Here is a 21368-nt window from a genome sequence, read left to right on the forward strand (position 1 = left end):
TAATGTAGCGTGTAGCGCAGGGGATCACCTTCACTACAGTAGCAATCTCAATAGGGCTTATTTTCGGGGGAGGGCTTATTTTAGAGGAATCTTACACAGTAAGGGGAGGGCTTATTTTCGGGATAGGTCTTATTATCGGGGAAACACGGGTAGCTGTGGGACCCTGAGCAGGTCACTTTACCTTGATGGCCTTTAAAAAAAATCACCTGGAAGCTTAATTATTTAATTCAGGGCTTAAACTTTTCCCACTCTTCCTCTTTTCCTGTTTCAGCAGCTTTAGCTGGCATTGCTTGGCCTGAGGGCATGCATGGTGCAAAGTATGCATGCTTTGTGGTCAGAAGCAAGGCTGCTATGAAGTTGTGAAATGCAACATGGGCCAGATACACCTCGGATTCATTACACATTTGATTTCTAATTACTTTTCGGTTGTTGCGTGTTCAGAAACCTTTTACTATTGTCAGATTTTTCATAACCCCAAGTGCTGAATTTTACATTTATGTATTACTTATTACATTTACTCATTGGACTTAGTTTTGTGAGTTACAAAATTTTTTTTTAAATTTTAATAAGATGTGGCACCTACCATTATTCATTGTTTGTAATACTATCTCTGGACCTCAGAGTCCCTTCTGAGGGATTAAATTTAACCAATGCCCTAATTTTTATAGATGAGGAGACTGAGCCTCAGGGAGTCTAAGTGATATGCCCAAATTCCCAAAGGAAGTAAATGACAGAGGAGAGACCTAAACTCACGTCCTCAGTCTCCAGGACCAATACTCTTTCCATGGTGGCTCCATGATCTTCTCTCTCCCTTTATCCTTCATGCTAATGCCAAAGAAAATTTCCTACACACAAATCCAACCATATAACTTCCCATTCCAACCACCATCGGTGGTTCCCTATTGCCACCAGGATCCAATATATACTTTTCTGTTTAACTTTTAAAAGCCTACACAAGCTGGCCCCAATGAACTTTTCCGGCCTCATTGGACCTTACTCCCACACTCATTATAGACCATTCCCCCTGACCAGTTACTCGGTGATCCAGACAGAACTGTTCTTCACGCACTATCCTCCATCTCCTGTCTTTGTGCCTATTGTGACTATTTGTGACTTGGAACTTGTGCCTTTGTGGCCATTCCCCAAGGATGGGATGCCCTCACTTCTTACCTCTGATTCAGAAAGTTCCTTCCTTCCTTTAAAAAGAGACAACTCAGGCACAAATGATGTGCTACTTTCTGTGTGAAACCTTTTCCTGATCCTCCGACTTCCCAAACTGTATTTGCCCAATTTGTTAGTACATACATATGTGTACATATCTCTCTACATATGTTTTTTTTTTAAAGCAATCGGGGTTAAGTAACTTGCTCAAGGTTACACGGCCAGTTATTTCTGGGTGTGGTGCTAAGTATCTGAGCCCGGATTTGAACCCCAGGTCATCCTGACACTGGAGCCGGTGCTCTTACTTGCTGAGCCACCTGGCCACCCCTAAGAAATTGGGGTTAAGTAACTTGCTCAAGGTTACACGGCCAGGTGTTTCTGGGTGGGTGCTAAGTGTCTGAGCCTGGATTCGATCCACAAGTCATCCCAACGGTGGAGCTGGTGCTCTTACTCGCTGTGATACCTAGCCTCCCCTCTACATATGTTTATATTTATTTATTAACTTGACATTTACGCTGCATATTTTTATATGCATTTGTTGTCTCCCCTATTAGAATGTAGGCTCCTTGAGATTAGAGATCACTGGAGTTATAGGCTGATCCAACCATACTATTTGACCCAGTAATACCACTTCTAAGTCTGCATCCCAAAGAGATCATAAAGATGGAGAAAGGACCCACATGTACAAAAATATTTATAGCAGCTCTTTTCATGGAGGCAAAGAATTAGAAATTGAGGGGATGTCCATCAACTGGGGAATGGCTTAACAAGTTGTGGCAGATGAATGTAACAGAATACTATTGTGCTATAAGAAATGATGAGAAGGCAGGCTTCAGAAAAATCTGGAAAGACTTACATGAACTGATGCAGAGTGAAATTAGCAGAACCAGGAGACCATTGTACACAGTAACAGCCACATTGTGTGATGACTGACTTTGATAGACTTAACTCTTCTCAGCAATGCAAGGATTTAAGGTAACTTCAAAAGACTCATGATGGAAAATGCTATCCACATCCAGAGAAAGAATTATGGAGGATGAACAAGGTTAGGTGACTTGCCAGGGTTATACAGCTAATAAGTGTCTAAGGTGGGATTTGAACTTGGGTCTTCCTAACTCCTAGTCCAGCACTTTATCTGCTGTCATTTAGCTGTCTCTTTGGGCAAGTCACAACCTCCCTGGGCCTCAGTTTTCTCATATGTAAAATGAGATTTCTTCTAGCTCTGTATCTGTGATCTATGGATCATTTGTTTTGGTGTGTGCAAAGAATTAAAATGGGGAAAAGGGGCAAGGGATTGAACCACCAATGAGGGATGGAATTTTCCATCAAGATAGCCTACCCTTACCCCTTGAGAAAGAGCAACTTAATCCAACATTTATAGAGCACCTACTGCATACCAAGCAATGAGGGACTGAGTTACATTGCCCCCATAATACAAACTCCCAACTAACACAGAGAGCTTTAACTAGCAATTTTGGTACTGGAGACAAGTAGCACAATTAGTTTTTTATTTGGAATTCACTTGTGGGGAGCAGGGAGAAAGAGATTCCGGAGATGTTGCTCCCTTGGGCAGAGACTCTGAGACCAGGAAAGAGATGCTGAGAAGACTGACTACTACAATGGTTCTTGCTAGTACATATTTTTGTCTTTCTTTGTGTCCCTTGTGCTTAACAAACTGCCTGGTATACAGTAAGTGTTTAATAAATGTTTGTTGATTCACTGACCAATAAGCTCAGCTATTTTTGTACTTCTGAAGACCTGGCAGTACCTTTTAAGTTTTAAGTGCCCTGTGGCAAAGCTCTGATTGCTTTACCCTTGTTACAATTCTAGCACTCCTAAAGGCTATTAGGTCCTTAATCTTGCGTGCATTTGGCACAGAACAGGGTCCTTGTCATTTTGTCTTGGAAGTCAGAATGTAAGCTCCATTTACTAGAAAGGGTTTTTATAAAACAGACATCGGGGTGTAGACCAGGGCTTCATCATTTTTGTGCCATGGACCCCTTTGGCAGTCTGGGGAAGCTTACGGCACCTTTCTCAGAATCGTACTTTTAAATAATTGAAAGAAATAATACATTTCAAGTAGAAGTCTGTGCAAATGAAGATGCTATTGTTTTCCCATCTAAGTTCAAGAGCCCCCTGAACCCTATCCACAGACCCTCAGGATGAGAAGTACTGTTGTAGAAGAAAGAGCACTGGGGTTGGAGTTAGATATGGATTTGAAACCTAACTCTGCCTTGGTCTATACCAGTGTGGCTTTGGGTAGGTCACTGAAACTCTCTGGGCCTCAGTCTCCTCTTCTGTAAAATGAGGGAGTTGACCTAGGGGATTCTCAAGTCCCTCCCAGCTTTGAAATTCTAGGATTCTGAGAGTCTCAGAAAATGGGGAATCAAAGAGAATTGTCAGTCTAACATTTTAGTGCCTAATATGGAAATATGTTTTACATGATTACACGTATATAACCTATATCAAATTGCTTAACATTTTAGGGAAGAGAGAGAAGAGGGAAGGAGGGAAAAAATTGGAACTAAAAGTTTTCTAAAAATTCATGTCAAAATTATCTTTACATGTAATTGGGGGAAAATACTATTAAAAATAATTTTTCAATCCCCTGTGGCAAAGCCCTGATTGGTTCATGCATCTATAGTATCCCTAAAGGTGCTACCTCAAGGGGTGCTATAACCCAAGATAAAACCCATTTTCATCCCTACCTACAGCTTCATACAGACACCACAGAACCAGTGATGGGAGAGGCTGGCCAAGACCCTGGCCATGATGGACTGATGCTCTCCATCCCCAAGGCTGGGCTGTTGCTTTGAAAGGTTTGAAAGGAAAATGAGAGCCCATCCCTTCCTCCTAGCACTTGGGGGAAGGGCAGGGATAGATCTGCTAGCCAAGCACAGGCCTCCAAGAAGAGAGAGCAGGGAGGTTTCTCATTGAAAGTCAATTACTTGGGGCGGCCAGGTAGCACAGCAAGTAAGAGCACCGGCTCCAGTGTTGAGAAGACCTGGAGATCGAATCCCGGGCTCGGACACTTAGCACCCACCCAGAAACACCTGGCCGTGTAACCTTGAGCAATGGCCGTAATATTCATCTAATGATCATAGCTGGCACTTCTAATTTTAAGTTTAAAGTCTACAAAGTACTTTATATACACTGTTACATTTTATCCTAACTCCAACCCTGTGAGATAACTTCATTTTGTGCATGAGGAAATCAAAGCTCACAAAAGTGGTCATAGGATTATAGAAATATAGCTGGAAGAGACCTTTCTGGTCATCTAGGCCAGTCCTCTTACTTTACGGATGAGGAAACTGAGGCCCACAGAGTTTATATAGGTAGTAAGTGGGGGAGGAAGGATTTAAACTTGTCTTGAGACTCCAAGTTCATTGCTCTTTCTAAATGTCCAAGGTCATCCAACTAGTAAGTAGCAGAACTAGGATTCAAATGCACATACCCTTTCCACTATACCATCCTGCCTTCTAGAATCTTTAGTTTTTGATCGGGTCCTGTGATTTCATCGGTGTGGAGAAATCCCAGTGAGGAGATTCCTTCCACCGGTGAAAACCAGTATCCCCTTTATAACTTAAATTATTTTATTAGAGTATTGTCTGGGGGTAGCAAGGTATTAAGGGACCTGTCCAGGGTACCATGACCAGTATGACATATCAGAGACAGAGCTTGAACCAGGTCTTCCTGACATTGAGAATGGCTCTCTACTAAACTCTAGTGATCTCTAAAGAGGGAGCCATGATCTGATACCTAGGGAACCATAGCATCACCTTAAGTGTTATGATCAACCAATTGGACAGTAGGGAAATGAGCTATATTCCATTCCATCCTACACATAAGAGTCAGTCATGGGATCTGTCTCTGACACAAGCACCCCTATGTTTATTGCCTAATACTCTCCCATGTGGCTTCCTCCCTCCCCCTCTTTCCTTACAACTGTGCCTTCTCAAAATTTTACCACCATCCACTGTAGCAGCGGCACAAGGGCCACTGGGAAAATTCCAGACACCCCAGTACACTCATCCCCTGTTCCCTAGATCACCTCATGCCTACAGCAGGTGTTTCTGGGAGATTGGGCTCTGGACACCCTACCCACAACCTATAACTAAGAGCTCCCTCTACAAACATTTTGGGTGGGACACAGTGAAACTCTCTGAAGTGCCTTATTTTTCCCGACAAAACCCACCCCACCCTTCCAAACTTCCCCTTTCCTATTGAAGGCACAACTATCCTTCAGCTCTTCACCCTCCCTCACCCCACACAGTGAATCAGTTGTCCAATCTTGCTATTTCTGTCTCCACTATCTGTCCCTGCTCTCCACTCATAGTCAGCACCCTAGCTCATATCCTTGTTCCTTCTATCAAAACAGCCTCCTAATTGATCTCCCAGACTTGAATCTCTCCCATCTCCATCTATTGTCCACACAGCTGCCAAAATGACTTTCTTTAAGCAGAAGATTTGACCACATCACTTCTCACTCAACAAATTCCATTGTCTGTCCATTGGTGTCCACATCAAACATAATTTTTTCTTTAACCCATCTTTTTTTAAAAAAATCCCAATCTTAATGTAAATTATATGATGCGTGTAATTATTTTTTAAAGAATTTTTTTTGCTTTATTTTTGGAGGGGGATGGCAGGGCAATTGGGGTTAAGTGACTTGCCCAGGGTCACATGACTAGTAACTGTTAAGTGTCTGAGATCGGATTTGAACTCAGGTCCTCCTGACTCCAGGACTGGTGCTCTATTCACTGTGCCACCTAGCTGCCCCAATGCATGTAATTATTGGTAAAGCAATACACTAAGAATGAACCAATAAGTAAAAATAGTTAACAACTTAAACTCATAAAATAACTAATGATAAATAAGTATAACAATTATTCACATATAGGGTGAATGCCAAAACCGATGACATTGTATGATGTATAAAAACAAGAAAGAGAACCTATCTACACAAGCCACTCCCACCTTGCCAAGAAAATTCCAAATGAGGTCACAAAGAGTTGTACTGAAAATGACTGAACTACAACAAACTACACACTACTCTACCTTTCATACATATGTGATCCTTTTATTGGAGAGCCAGGTCAGGGGGCAACCTTGTCACTTGTTTCTGAATGATAGCAGAGTCTCACAACAGGCTTCATTACTCAAATAGTCTCTACCAAAAATAAAATGGAAAAAAAAATCACCTTTCCCCCCAATGGCGCTTGGCAGGCACTGGCTGTTCCAGGCAGCAGGGCAGGCGTGATTTCTCTCATCCTTTCATCTGCTCCTAATAAGAACCAGACACATTTTTTTCCTTTTAATGGAGTTTCATTTTACTGGGGAGATGGATAAGGCAAGGAGTAGTTGGGGTGTTTTTTTCTTTTTTGGTTTTTCCCCAGGAGAAATTTCTCATGAAATTGTTTGTTCAACCCCATACAGAGCCAGTCCCAGGTTGAATCAACATCCTCTTTAGATACTAGACCAGCTGACAAGTATACAGGATGCCCAGGCAACATAATTCAACTTAATGCTTGAGGGAAGCAGGTGAGCTGAGGGAATGAGGGGCCAGACCAGCTCTGAGGACTACTGTCTGCTCTCCTAAGTTAAGACTTTTTAAGCAAGTCATAGAATCCCAGGTGGTGTAGTAGATAGAGTGCGAGGCCTGGAGTCAGTAACACCCAAGATCAACCTCAGACACTTACTAGCTGTGTGACCCCGGGCAAGACACTTCACTCTGCCTCAGTTTCCTCATCTGTAAAATGAGCTGGAGAAGGAAATGACAAACCACTTTGGTAACTTTGCTAAGAAAACCCTGAATATGGTCACAAAGAGTCAGACACAACTGAAACAAGTGAACAGAATCAAAGAATCATAGAATTTAGAATCAGAAAAGGTCTTAGTTTAAGGCCTTTGTTTTACACAAAGAGAAACCAAGGTCCAGAGAGAATGATTGACTTGCCAAAAATTATACTGGTAGTAAGTAGCAGATTTGAACCCAGGACTTCTGAATTCAAAATCAGTGCTTTCCCCCTCTGTGCCATGTGATCTAACTCATTCTCAAGACCACGGACATGGGCCAGATGGCAGCCACTAAGTCTAAAGGAATCTCCCAGGCTCCAAGAATGAATTCTTGTTTTGATAAAGACCTTTAATAAGTCATCAGGCCTGCCCACCGATGGTTATGTGGAAAGGGCACTGGGATTAGAGTTCAGAGAAACCCAGGCTCCAGTCCAGCCCCTGGCATGTTAGGATCATACTGGTAGAGCTGGTGGGACTGAATTGAGTTACTTACCCACTCTCCTCATTTAACAGCTGAAGAAACTTAGTAGAGTTCATTAGCCTAAGGTCACATGATTAGAATTGGGATTTGAACCTGGTCCACTGACCTTAGGATGATAATAATATCTATAGTAAGTACAATGTCCTTAATAACTTACAGGGTGGTTTTAAGGAACAAAAATGCTAAGAAGGCTTTTGCAAACCTCCAAACACTGAATACATGTCAGCTATTATCATGGAAACAGGTAACATGACATACTGAAGAGAAAAGAACCCAAGAAGACCCAGTTTCAAGTTTCCCCTGTGATAAATGCTGGCTGTGTGACCTTGGGCAAATAATTTACTTTCTCATTGCCCCAGGAAACTTTCTAAGAGTATAAATTGCAGGGGTTGGATGAAGGGGATCTTTATGGATAGAGGAAGTTCCCTCCTTCAGGAATTTCCTACAACAAAATCACAAGTCTAGTCCCTGTCTTTAGCATCAAATAACTGAGTTAGGATTTGAACCCAGGTCCTTTGACTCCAAATCCAGTGCCTTTCCCACTATGCTATGTTGCCTCAGTCCCCCTCCCTGAATTATTGTTATTATTAAAATTGATGTTTGTGTGTACTAGTAAGGTATTTTGCCAATTAAAAACATAGAAAAGTGAACTACACCCATGTGAAATAAGCACAAAATAAACATAAAAGAAATCTTGAAAATCAGAGGAGAAATAGACAAAATGAAAAACAAAATCCTGTATAGTTGATAAGAAAAACTAAAAGCTATTCCTTTGAAAAAAACTAAGTAAATCATAAACTTTTTCTGATCAAAAAGAAGGAAGGGGAATTAAATTACTGAAACAAAAGGAGAAACAAGTAAAAATCACAATACACAGAGAGAAAATAAAAATTGTGATCCACTTTACACATAATACCTCATTTGAGGGCAGGGATTATAATTTTTGTCTTAGTATTCCCAGAGCTTCACACAGGGCCTGGCACATAGTAAGTGCTTAATAAAGCAGTATTTTACTGATTCTCACAACAATTTTCATTAAGAAATATAAGTATTGGGGCAACTAGGTGGCACAGTGGATAGAGCACTGCCTTGAAATCAGTAGTATCTGAATTCAAATGTGGCCTTAGATGATACTTACTAGCTGTGTGAGCAAGTCACTTTACCCCAATTGCATTGCCCCCCCAAAAAAAAGGAAATATAGGTATCATCATCATTATCATCATCACTATCATTATTATTATTATTCCCATCTAACAGAGAGGAGCAGTTCTTGCCTATAATCACACAGCTCATAAGCACCAGAGCCAGTCTTTGAACCCATCTCTCCTGATTCAGAATCCAACACAGACATGAGACCTCAGAATCAATCCTCAAATCAGAGAGAGTCCTTGTTGTCAAGAATGAATTCTTAGTGCTGGAAAAACTCATTAGTAAGTTAAGGCAGCCAGACATGATAGTTAGACAGCTAGTCTTGGAGTCAGAAGGACTGCGATTCAAGTTCCACATTTGACACATAATGGCTTCACTATCCTGGGCAAAGCTATTAACCTCCCAGTGCCCTGGGCACTGTCCAAGACTATGTTCTAGAGCAGGTGCTGATCTCATTAGTGAAGGTAATTTCTTTCTCTCTTCCCTCCACCCCCAACTTAATAATATTTTATTTTTTCCAATTTCATGTAAAGATAGTTTCTAATATTCACTTTTATAAGATTTTGAGTTCCAAATTTTTTCTCCCTCCCTCCCTTACCCCCTCCCCAAGGTGGTATACAATCTGGTTTAGGATATACATGCACAATCATATTAAATATATTTACACATTGGTTGTGTTGTGAAAGAAGAATTAGAACAAAAGAGAAAAACCATGAGAAAGAAAAAAAGAGAGAGAGAAAATAGTATGCTTTGATCTGCATTCAGACTCCATTGTTCTTTCTCTGGATGTGTATAGCATTTTTCATCTTTTGGAATTATCTTAGATCATTATATTGCTGAGAAAAACTAAGTCTATCAAAGTTGGTCATCGCACAATGTTGCTGTTACTGTGTACAATGTTCTCCTGGTTCTGCTCACTTCACTCAATATCAATTCACATAAGTCTTTCCAGTTTTTTCTGAAATATGCCTGCTCATCATTTCTTATAGAACAATAATAATCCATTACATTCATACACAACTTGTTCTTCCATTCTCCAATTGATTGGTATCCCCTCAATTTCCAATTCTTTGCCACTACAAAAAGAGTTGCTACAAATATTTTTGTACATATAAGTCTTTTCCCTTTTAAAAAAATTTTCTTTGGGATATAGGCCTAGTAGTACTATTGCTGGATGAAAAGGCATGCACAATTTTATAGCCCTTTGGGCATACTGGTGGAGGCAATTTCTTCCCTACATCAATGAAATCACAAGTCTGGTCTGAGTAAATCATCCGTCTTCCCTATGCTCCCTTGGCACACTAGACCAGATGCCATTAGTCTTTCTGGGAGTTCAATTTAAATAGAGAGGAGAATCTGTCCCTAAAGACCTAGCCCTTCACCCCTGAGACTCTCTCCTGGCAATCCAGCCCCTTGGTTCAGGGCTTCAGAGGGCTAAGTTCTCTCTGTCCTAATCATCATAAATCCCCTAACAAAGACTCAGAATCACAGAGCTCCTCTGAATGATAAAAACAACTCTCTTTTACCCTGATTACTCACTTTCCTCTAAGGAGTTTCAGGGAAAGGAAGGAAGAAATAAATTGGTCTTTTTCAGCTGGCAGAGAACTCCCCAGGTCAGCTTGTTCCTCTCCCTGCTTTCTCAAGTCCTTCCAGAGAGCTAAGGACACAAGCATACACCTGGCTGCCCTGTTACTTTGTAATAAAGTCATTAATAAATGATAGCCCATCCCCAGTGTAACATTGTTCTCCCAGTTGGGCCACTTTATAACATTGTTTTCATGGAATCTGCTACCTCTGGTAATGTTCTTTCTCCTGACATCCTCTTTTCCAGGAATCAATTAAGAACATTAGGTGGGGTGTGTCTGGAAAGTCTACACATGGGACCATAGATAGTATCTGGGGCTGAAAGGGACGTCAGGGACCATATAGTCCAAGACCTCCTTCTTACAGATGAGAAGATGGTCAAAGAGGAAGCCACAACCTTTCCTCCAATGTTAATCAACCTTGACTGCAGAGAATTTCTTCTGCAGAGCTATCTAAAATCCCTATAGTTTATTTTTTTATTGTAGTAAATTTTTGATATTATCTTTTTCTTCTTTATCACCTAAATTACCCAGTACACCCCTCCTCACCCCCTTCCCAGAGAGCCATGTTTTAAAACAAAAAAAAAGGGGGGGGGGGAGACAGCTAGGTGGCGCAGTGAATAGAGCACCGGCCCTGGAGTCAGGAGGACCTGAGTACAAATTTGATCTCAGACACTCAACACTAGCTGTGTGACCTTGGGAAAGTCACTTAACCCCAATTGCCCTGCCTTCCCCCCTCCAAAAATAAAAAAGGGGGGAGAGAAATATTTCAACAAAAACAATCAATGCGTTGAAAAAATCTAAAATGACATGTAATGTTCTACACCTGCCTCTGCAAAGAAGGAATCTTTACAGTTTCTCTCCATTTTTGCTTGCTCCATCTTTGTCAGATAGAGATGCTCACCTTCTCTGCCCTCTGCCCACACCCACCCCCGAACAATTAATTCGGGCCTGTAAAGCCTTTTGCGATCCAGTTTACATTTCTAGACTCATGCATACTACAGCCAGATAAGCCAGCTTATCATAAACCAACTGAGCCTGAGCTCAGTACCATATTTCTAGCCTCCGTGCCTGCTGCCTGGCTGGTCTCCATACCTGGAGTGAAATCTTTCCTCATGTCTGCCTCTTGGAATCCCCGACACCCTTCAAGGTTCACCCTGTACACAAGGTCTTCCCCCTAAGTTATGAAGTGATGTGGAGAGTGGTGCAGAGGGGCTGGCCATGGAGTCAAGAGGACCTGGCTCTTCTACCTCTGACATTTCCTAGCTGCATCACCCTAGTTAAGTCACTTAACTCCTCTAAGTCTCAGTTCCTTCATCTATAAAATGGGGATAACAACAGCAGCTTAGACACAGGACTGTTTTGAGAATCATCACTTTAGAGGTAGAAGCCCCTCATTTTACACATGAGCACACTGAGGCCCGGATAGGTCATGTGATTTGTTCAAAGTCATACTCTATTTCATGTCAGTGGAAGAATCTGAATTCATGTTGTCTTGACTCCAGGTCCATGTTGCCTCTCCAGATAATTTATGTAAAGTACACTACAAACTTTTCAGCACTGTATAAATATCCACTATTTGTCCTCCCTTTCTTCCATTCCCCAATGACTTTCTATGTATTTTTTATTGAATTTTCTGTGTACGTGTTATTTCTCCTCAGTAGGATGTAAGCCCCTTGAGGTCAAGGAATATTTCACTTTTGTCTTTATATCTCCAGCACTTGGCACGTGATAGGCACTTTAAAGAAATTTATTTAATTGAATAAAATTGAATTCTCTCCCAGATAGTTCCTTCTCAAGATTTAAAGGCCAAAATAAATAGGAAAAATAAACATTTCTTTGCAGAGAATAGATTTCATACCATCTAGAGAACAAATATAGACCCTGAGAGACACTTTCTACTCATACCATTGTCCCCTTCCCAGCTCCATCTCCCACCCTCACCCCCACCCCATTATGGCCAAATCAGGGACCCCAAACTCATAACTTTAAGTGCTGGTACATTTCCAAAGAACTTTTGCAATGGCTGGGACAATCCCACAAGATCAGTTCAGTTTTATAACTTTAACTTGCAGAAGAGGAAACACAGAAGCAAAATTGGGTCATAGATGACCCAGCTCTCTTGGATTCCTCAATCAAGGGAATGCCAAAATATGGAAGAGTTGTATTCTCAGTCTGAGCCTGGGAAGTCCTCTTGGGAGGAAGTTCTTAGTGGATGGGGTGGGAGGTAGGTAAGAGGGGAGCAACAGAGCAGGGAGAAATCAACAATCCCAGCTACAGGCAAAGAATAACATAATTAAATGGGAAGGATGAACTTTCAATTATGATATCCTTTAAGGTTCCCAATATAGTTATAATGATATATTAACATGTGATATTCTATATTCATATAGAGTAACATAAATTATGTTGATGATATAAGCATTGATGGGGAACCAGTAGTGGGATCCCAAAGTTCTAGAGCCAAGTCCTGACTGACTCATAGAAGCTGTGTGACCTTGATAAGTTACCTAACCTTGCAATGTTACCTCTCAACTCTCTAAGAGGTAAGTTGCATTGTTAGAAGGAATTTCTTTACCGAGGGTTCCTATACTGACAAAAATCCCAAGTCTATACCCCCTTCCCCAAGCCCTAACCCATGAATATGGCCGTAATTCATATTAAGATAATATTATGGGAATAATTATTATGCATAAGGAGAGAGCACCTCTCTATTGATCATTCCCTAATGCTTCAGCTAAACCAGATTGCTTGCTATTTCATGAATTCTTTCTGCCTTCCTCAACCTCCATGCATTTCTCCATGCTGTGCCCCAGACCTGGAATGGACTGCCCCATCACAGTTTTATTCTTCAAAAACCCCATTCAGGAGTCACCTCTTCCATAACAGCTACCTTGAATGGCCTCATCTCTAAGTGATCCTTCTCTGCACTCTGGGTTGACCCTGCTTATGCTGATTGTGTGTAATCATTCTGATTTGGTTGCTTGTGTGTATAATGTCATCTACCTTCTAAACCAAAAGTTACTAGAAAACAAAGATTATGCCATTGGACTTCTGTAGCCTCAGGACCCAGTACAGTCTCTTACATATAGCAAAAGCTTAAATATTTATTTAGCTGAATGAATAATATCTTGCTGTGACTTTGGAGAGGATAAGAAGGAAACAGACATAGATTACTGACTTCTAAGGTTCCTTCTGTACTTAGAACTACAGAGAAATCAATAAGGAGCCTGTTTTTAGAGTTAAAGGAAGATAAATAAAGATCTTGAGATTCCATTAAGTCAAAGAAAAGCTAGCTAGTATGTTATATTGAGGATTTCTTTCAGGAACAGATTGGTCTTTATGATTTGCTGAGATTTTTTTTTCCAACTCTTAAAATGCTGTGATTGTGTGATGTTGTAAAAACAACTTTGAGTTTTCTTCTTATATGCAGAAAGCTAACAAAAATGGTTAAAACCAATATAATTTATTGTTGGTAGGGCTGGGAACAAACAGACACACACTCTATTGCATTGTTAGTGGAATTATCAATTGGCAGGGGTTCTATCCTTTTGGAGGACAATCTGGCAATACACACTAAGGTTTACAAAACTGATCATATTTTCTGACTCAATAAACCCCACTAATAGGACTAAGCATATTATTAAACCAAGGGTAGAAAAGAAGATCTCCCTGTAAAAATATTTATATTTTTAAAAATTTGTAATAGTGGAAAATTGACAATAACTAAAGTGTCAAACAACTGCAGGATAGCTGAATAAACTATGGAATATCATGTAATGAAACATTATTAGGTCATAAAAATGACAAATGTGAATAATGGGATGAAAAATGAAAAGAAACATTAAGTGATGCCTAGTAAAGAAAGTAGAATTAAGATAATCTGTATCATTACAAAATGATAACAAGAAAATCCAATGAGTACATAGAAAAGAGATTGGATGGAGACATGAAAAAATAGGCTATTATTGCAAATTTATATTTTGTTAAATGTAAGTAAAATATATTTAAATATATTGCACATTATGCGGTGTTATATCTGTTAAATATAACAAAATACATATTTAGTTCAAATTTATATTTTTCTTCAATCAAAATGCAAACAGGTCAGTTTTAGTGAAGATTTTATTGCTTATTTTGTTTGCTTGATTATACTCATTGGCATTCTTATCAATTTTAGAATAAATAAATGTATTAAAATATTTTTAAAGAAGGTTAGGAGAGTGAAGCATGGAATTTTGAAATCCAAATCAGATATCCAAGTTGAAAGCTTGATAGAGAATGTTTATTTTCTTTGAAAAGAGTTATCTGATCATAGAATTGTAGGTTTAGAGGTATAAGGGCCCTTAAAAGTAATCTGGTCCAGCCTCTTCTCTTTGCAGATGAAAAAAACTGAGTCCCTGGGAAAGTGAAGGAACTAGACAGGAAGGGAATGACCAAGCTGAGATTTTTATCCAACTTCACTTGCTCCCATTTATCCCACCAGGGTTCAAATCACCAATCATTGGTGGTCAGACCACATCTAGAGTACTATGTTCCCTTTAGGGTGACCTTTCCTAGGAAGGGCATTCATAAGCTCAAGAGTATCCAGTAGATGGACACCACAATGATGAAAAGCTTTGTTGAGTCCATGTTGTATGAAGTCGAAAGCATTGGGGATATTTTGTCTGGAGATGAAAGGACTAAATGGGATCATGACAACTATTGTCCTGACAGGTAAGTGGGGTGAGACTCCTTCTGTTTGGTCCAACCCATAACAGTGGGTGGAAGTTAAAAAAGAAACAAATTAGGTTTGGCATCAGGAAAAAATAATTATTAGAGTTGACTCAAAGTAGAATGAACTGCCACAAGAGGGAATGGATTCCCGGACACTGGAGGTCTTCAAGCAAAGACTGAATGACCATGTGTCAGTGATGAATTAGAGGATTTGCTACTGAGTTCTTTTCTAGCTGTGAGATTCAGAGTCTCTGAGAATACCTCCCTGCTTTCAGCAGGCCACCTGTCCCTACCAGACTGCTGCTTGGTAGACCCTATGCCTCTCTCCTCTCTTCTCTTCCCTTCCCCCACTTGCTTCAGCTAGAAGAAAGCCATTTACTTGCACTCTTGAATCGAATACAAGGTAATTGAAACACCACTTCAGAAACTCCCACACCCATCACTTTCCCTTAACTCCCTTTTTGGCTCAGCTTCTCAGGGGCAATTCTGTTCAGAAAGAAAGAGACTTCTGAAACCACATTTTCCCATTGTAAGTGGTGATAGCTTGTTGAATTGAACGGAAGTTCGTTTATTAGCCTTGTGGTTGGAGTGGATGCAAGACTTCTCATCAACCTCTTTATCAGGATAGGACTTTCCTAAGAGTGTCAAACACCAGCCAAGAAAGATGAAAACTCTTCCCAGGTAAGGAGAAAATTGGCACAATTGTCTATAATGCATGGAAGGTTAACCTTACGAGCTAAACAAGTATGGTGGGAGGGGGAGATGGGTCTTGTTAGGCACAGTTAGAAAGTCTCAAACAGATGAAATTGGAGCTTTTCAAACTGAAGTTAGAATACTTCAAACAGGTGAAGTTAGGGTGTTTCAAAAGGTGAAATTAGAGCATTTCAAAAGGAATGGGAATCCCAAAATCACAGTTTCTAATGCTAGTGTGAAATCAGATCTGTTCTCACCTCTAGATCTGTGGACTGGAAAATATGCATTTGGTTTTAAATGAAACAGAAGGTGGGGAGAGAGGTCCTTGGACTTGTTTTTTTTTTCCATCTTGAAACTAGAAATGTTTTAGATATGATTGGGGGGATTTCCATCAGTCACAATTTTTAAAATTTCAAGTCAGAATATTACCTCCAACCAGCAGGAGCTTTCACCACCTTTGCTACTTACAAAACGCTACTGACAATATTATCTTTCACCTAAGTGCTGACCAGGGAAAGGGGGCATCTGAGAACTTGAGGGTTCAAATTCCTGCTAGAAGCATCTGGAACACAGTAGATAGACTACTGAGCCTGCAACTGAATTCAAATCTCACCTTAGACACTTCCTAACTGTGGCAAACCACTTAACTTCTGTTGTCTCCAGTTTCCTTAACTGTATGATAGGGATAATAAAAAATGCCTTCTCAAAGGGCTATTTGTTAAAAAAAAAAAAACAACAAAAAACAAAACAAACAACCACTTAGCACAGTGCCTAGCGCAAAGCAGATGTTTATTAAATAAATTATTATTAAATAAATGCTTATGGTCTTTGTCTGATCTGCTACATACTATCTTTGTGACTTAGGGCAAGCCACTTAATCTCTTTGGTCTCGCTTTCCTCATCTGTAAAGAATGGGATTTGAAATCCCTCTTAGTTGGACATTTATAAGGACATTAGTTCATTTGAGTTGGTAGGATATGAACTCCTAGAAGGCAGGAGTTGTTTCATTTTGTCTTTGCATCTGAGTGGCCACTTAATAAATACTTGTTGAATGGATAATCCTTGACAACAAGAACCCTGTAAGCTAAGGATTACAGAGAGCATGCCCATTTCATGGATGAGTAAACTGAGACTCAGGAGGGGTTGAGACTTGCCCCAAATCACACAGCTGATCAGAGGCAAGGTCTTCTTAGTTTCAAGCCTTGCCCACCACCCAGTACTCAACACTGAGCCCTTTGTTATACAAAGGAATTTTCAGTCTTTGACACTTGTGATCTTGAATAATTGAACCCAAATAAAGATTTTCCTCATTCTCTGTGTCCTTTGCTGGGCTTGGATTTTCTTGGGTTTTTGTTTTTTGAGGCTTCTAGCCCTCAAGTCAGGCCCCAAAGCGCAGCTGGCCCCGAGGAGGGAACTATTCTCTAACCAAGAAATGGTTTCCAAAAACAAGCTAGGCAGAAGGGGAATTACTCCCCTCGATGCACATTCACTTCTCCCTTCATCTCTGAAATTGAAGAAAAACAAAAAGGGAAGCAGGGACTGACCCAGCGTGAACTCCCTGGAGACAGCAAATAAAACTAGATGTGGAGCCCCTCTGTCTTTGCACGTGTGAATGCCCAGCAAGGGAGGGAAAGGGAATGGGACCATGCCTGTTGTGTAATGTGGCCACTCAGTCCTCAGCTCAGCAAATATTTGTGGCCCCATTTCACAGACCCAGAAACGGAGGACATTGTAAAAAACAAAAAGGCCTCTGTCCTTATGGGGGTACTGATCAGTCAGCAGCAGAGCCGGACTGGCATTGAGACTACCAGCCTTCCCCAGAAGGTCTTTGGACCACTTGTGAAGCACATAGTGTAAACTTTGTGCCATTTTCCATCTCTGTACCTTTGTAGGCAGCTTCGGCTCATGCTTGGAATGCCTTCCCTCCTCACCGCCATCTCCTAGAATCTGGAGTTTCTTGCAAAGCACCTCTATGTAAGACCTTTTCCAACACAGAATCCCCCTGCTCCACTCCACCCCAATTCATTGTTGGTGCTTCCCCATTTTGATATTGCTTTATATTGATTTGTCTGTGCACATGTTATGCTTCCTCTCACCCCCTCCCATTCCTCTAGTCCCTGCATTGAATATGACCTTCTTACAGGCAATCAATCAATAAACATTTATTAAATATCTACCATGTGCTAGGCACTGTGCTAAGTGCTGGGGATGCAAAAAGAAGTAAACGACAGTTCCTGCCCTCAAGGAGCTTACAGTCTAAAGACAGGACTGTTTTGTTTTTAGCAAAATGCCTGGCACATTTTGCTTTGCACATAACACCTGTTAAATTGAATGAGGGAAGTGGAGGGAGGGAGGAGACCATGGGAGCATAGGTTTAGAGCTGGAGGGGACCTTTGAGGTGATCTAACCCAGTCCTCTCAATTTTGCAGGAAAGGAAACTGAGGCCCAGAGAGGAGAAGAGATTTGCCCAAGGTCACAAAGAAAGTGGTCTAAGTAGGACTTGGACTCCAGGTCTTCTAAATTCAATCTAACTCTCTCTCTCTCTCTCTCTCTCTCTCTCTCTCTCTCTCTCTCTCTCTCTCTCTCTCTCTCTCTCTCTCTCTGCTATACTACCAGGCAGATGCCATGCTTATGTGATGAATTACTGAATTTTACTCTCCACCATCATCTTTCTTTTTCCCAGCCCCAACCTCAGACACACACACACACACACACACACACACACACACACACACACTCATATGCTTCAACCAGTACTATCACTAGTAACTACAGACAAAGAAGAGCCTAGGGTCTAGTTGGACCCACCCTAGTATGATTGTACAGGATACTGTGGTGCAAAGAGACCTGGCTATGGCGCCAAATGCTCTGGCTTCTTGGAATCCCAGCTAGGCCACATCCAAAATGGAGGCAACAGACAAGTAGAATGTCTGGTGTCTGGCCCTGGCACAGTCAGAGCATCAATTAATTAGGTTCCAGGATCCAGGTCCAAGAGGAGAGTATGGTAGGCATCAGGTCACAGAGGTGCCATTTCTGGCTCATTCAGTGGATACAAAGAGCTTTATAAACCACGAGGCAACATGTTTTACAAGCATGTTGTACCTGGCACAAAGCAGGCCCAGGTTATTATTAATATTATTATTTGGATCAGATCTCTGGTTTTATTGCCATAGGGAACTCCCAGGGGAGGAAAACTTCTGTATCAGTACAAATCAGCACCCCCTCTACAATAAATTGATGGGGTTGGAGTCACGAAGACTTAAGTTCAAATATTGCCTCAGATATTTGTTAGCCTGGTCACCCTGGGCAAGTCACTTAACCCCTGCCTGCCTCACTTACTTCCTCTGTAAAATAGGGATAATAATAGCACCTGTCCCCCCACCCCCATTGTTGTGAGGATCAGATGATGAGATATGTAAAGTTATTTGAGGTTGCTCTCTATCCACTCAGACACACTGCCAGAAAATCATTATCAGGAGCATAATCGTTATTAACCACAAAAGGATGGGCTTTGGTATCTGAAAATCGGGGGCCAATCCTTTTTTTGCTGTTTGAGCAGAAGACCGGGGTGGGGGTGGGGGGAGATGAAATGGGACTGGGCTTCCCTGAAGGTGCCACCCGGGGGCCCAGAGCATTCTATCAAACAAGTCTGCGTGAGAAAAGGAGACTAGACTCTTTTCAAGGAGGGCTCATTCAATTCTCTGTCCTTGTATTCCCAGAGCCTAGCAATGGGCCTGGCACAAGGCAAGCCCTTCTTCAAATATCTGTTGATAGGTTGCTTGGGACGTTCCCCTGCCTTTCCCTTCAGGATTGCCTTTCCTTTATCTCAAAAGCAGGGGGGTCCACACCTCCCCTAGCTATGTTCGTTGGAGGTTGGATCATTGATGTGGAGCCTGAGCCGTAAAGGACATGGATCAGCGTTGTCAATGAGCATTTACTAAATGCCTATGTGGGGAGCCCTTTAGGGGTTGCTCTGTCCAAGCCTATTTGACAGATGAGGAAACTGAGGTCCAGCGAAACGAAGCCACTCATCCAAGTACAAGAGCGACAGAGCTGGAATTTGAACCCGGGATCCCTTTTTTCACAGTAAGCCGGCTGTCCACAAAGTCCCGTTATACCCCCTATTGTCTTTTCCGTTCCTTCCCCGCTTCTCTGGGTTTTCAGGCCAGCAGTGAGGGTGCTGGGGGAGGAGGGGAATGGTGAGAGAGGGATAGACCCTAAATAAAAACAGGAAACTAGGTTTTAGAAAAAAAAAAATAGATGTTTCATTCAGCCCGAGTTACGGGTAAGAGTATAAAAAAAACCCCTAGAGTCAGGAAATGCGAGGCTGATCAGAGGTTTGCCGTAACCTCCTCGCTCGCATAACCTCAGCAGGAGAGCTGTAAACATGTGGTGAGCTCCCCCTGCATGCAATGAATGAGAGCCGAGCCCGACCGCTGGCCCAGCTCCATTCTTCTGCCTTGATTCATAGCTAGGGGGTGGCGGTGCGGGGGACAAAGAAGAAGGGACAGAGGACAAGTTCTCGGCGGGAGGGGCAGAGGGCAAGACCCTTTCTCCTTGGTGAACCCCTAGCCTAGCCCATCACGACTAGCCCTCGCTCCGCGCTCCGCGCTCCCCGAGAAGGTGATTCCAGCCACCCCGCCCAGGGTCGGGCATTTGCCAACCAGCCTGGAAAATGTTCCTCTGCTAAGGGTTAATTCTGTCCCGTCCCTTTCTCCCCACGGTGTACTCCCCGCAATTAACCCCGGCCCCAGGGCGGCTCTGCATTCGCCCTTCCCATCCATCCGCAGTGGAGATGCAAGGGCGGAGAGGGGACAGCTTTGCAGGCAGCCAGGCAGCTGTACTGCGCTGCATCCCTAGGGCCCTCCCGGCCTCCTGTCCTCCTTTGACCTCTCGTAGCGCCCCTTCCCCCGCCCTTGAAGCATCCCATCCCAGACCTTGAGCCCAGCTCCATTTCCTCCTCCTCCCATCGCCCAAATAGAAACAAGAGGCGGTAGCTTACAGGCATGGAGAAAGAGACAGAGGCAGGCAGGCAGGCAGGCCGGCAGGCAGGCGACGACAGAACAGCGGGAGGCAGCCAGCCAGCAAGGAGGGTGTCGAGTGTGAGTGAGAGGCGTGTGCAACCGGCCTGCTCACACCCGGCACCCTCAACTTCCTATTTTGCTTCCTTTCTGCTTGCAACAGGAAAAACAACTTCTACTGTCCCCCTCTCCCTGACACCTCCCTTCAGATCCAGCCTCGGTCTGGAGCTTAAGGTGGCGCTACCCTAGGTTGGACACTCAAAAGCAGAAGGCAAAAGAACCCCAGGAAATTCCTAAGCCTACCAGGGTTTCACACCCCCATGGAGGAAATTATAGATGCTGGAAGGAAACCTCAGAGTGGACTCCTTCCTTTTATAGATGAGGAAACTGAGGCTGGGAGGTAGTAAGGGGGAGGAATTGACTCATGAAGGGTGTGACCATAGCCTTCCTAAGTGTCGGAGGGAAGATTTGAACTCATGGCGCTTGACTCTAGCAATGCTGTTTTCCCCACAACCCAACCCCTCCTCTATTAAGACCGGTTAGTTGAGGACTGGATGAGACCTCTGGCTTATGCCAGCACACAGCACTTAGAGTCTCCATTCCTCTTATCTCCAAACAGTGCACTGGATTATTCAGGGTCTACTGTTTGCAAGCTTCTCTGTCTGAAAGAGCACTTACTCAGGGACTTGGAGGCTGAGGAGGAAACTCAGAAGGGCAACATGAGAGTGTGAAATAGTAACGTCAATAATAATGGACATTGATATATAT

General features: G+C 42.3%; 1 protein-coding gene across 3 annotated transcripts in view; it reads right to left on the reverse strand.

Moving 5' to 3' along the window:
• Positions 1–20752, reverse strand: part of PIK3CD (phosphatidylinositol-4,5-bisphosphate 3-kinase catalytic subunit delta) — a 73177-nt gene extending 52425 nt beyond the window's left edge. For 2 of the 3 annotated variants that reach the window (XM_069078794.1, XM_069078791.1), the window contains exon 1: positions 20582–20752. The gene's annotated coding sequence lies outside the window, so the exon portion shown is untranslated. Of the gene's footprint in view, positions 1–6362; positions 6446–20581 lie in introns of all 3 variants that reach the window. The other variant, XM_069078793.1, reaches the window with a different exon arrangement.
• Between the last annotated feature and the right edge of the window lie 616 nt (positions 20753–21368).

The sequence above is a fragment of the Petaurus breviceps genome, unplaced genomic scaffold (assembly GCF_028583685.1).
Source record: "Petaurus breviceps papuanus isolate PSGF00001 unplaced genomic scaffold, PetGlider_PUasm1.0 91041, whole genome shotgun sequence".
Taxonomy (NCBI): domain Eukaryota; kingdom Metazoa; phylum Chordata; class Mammalia; order Diprotodontia; family Petauridae; genus Petaurus; species Petaurus breviceps.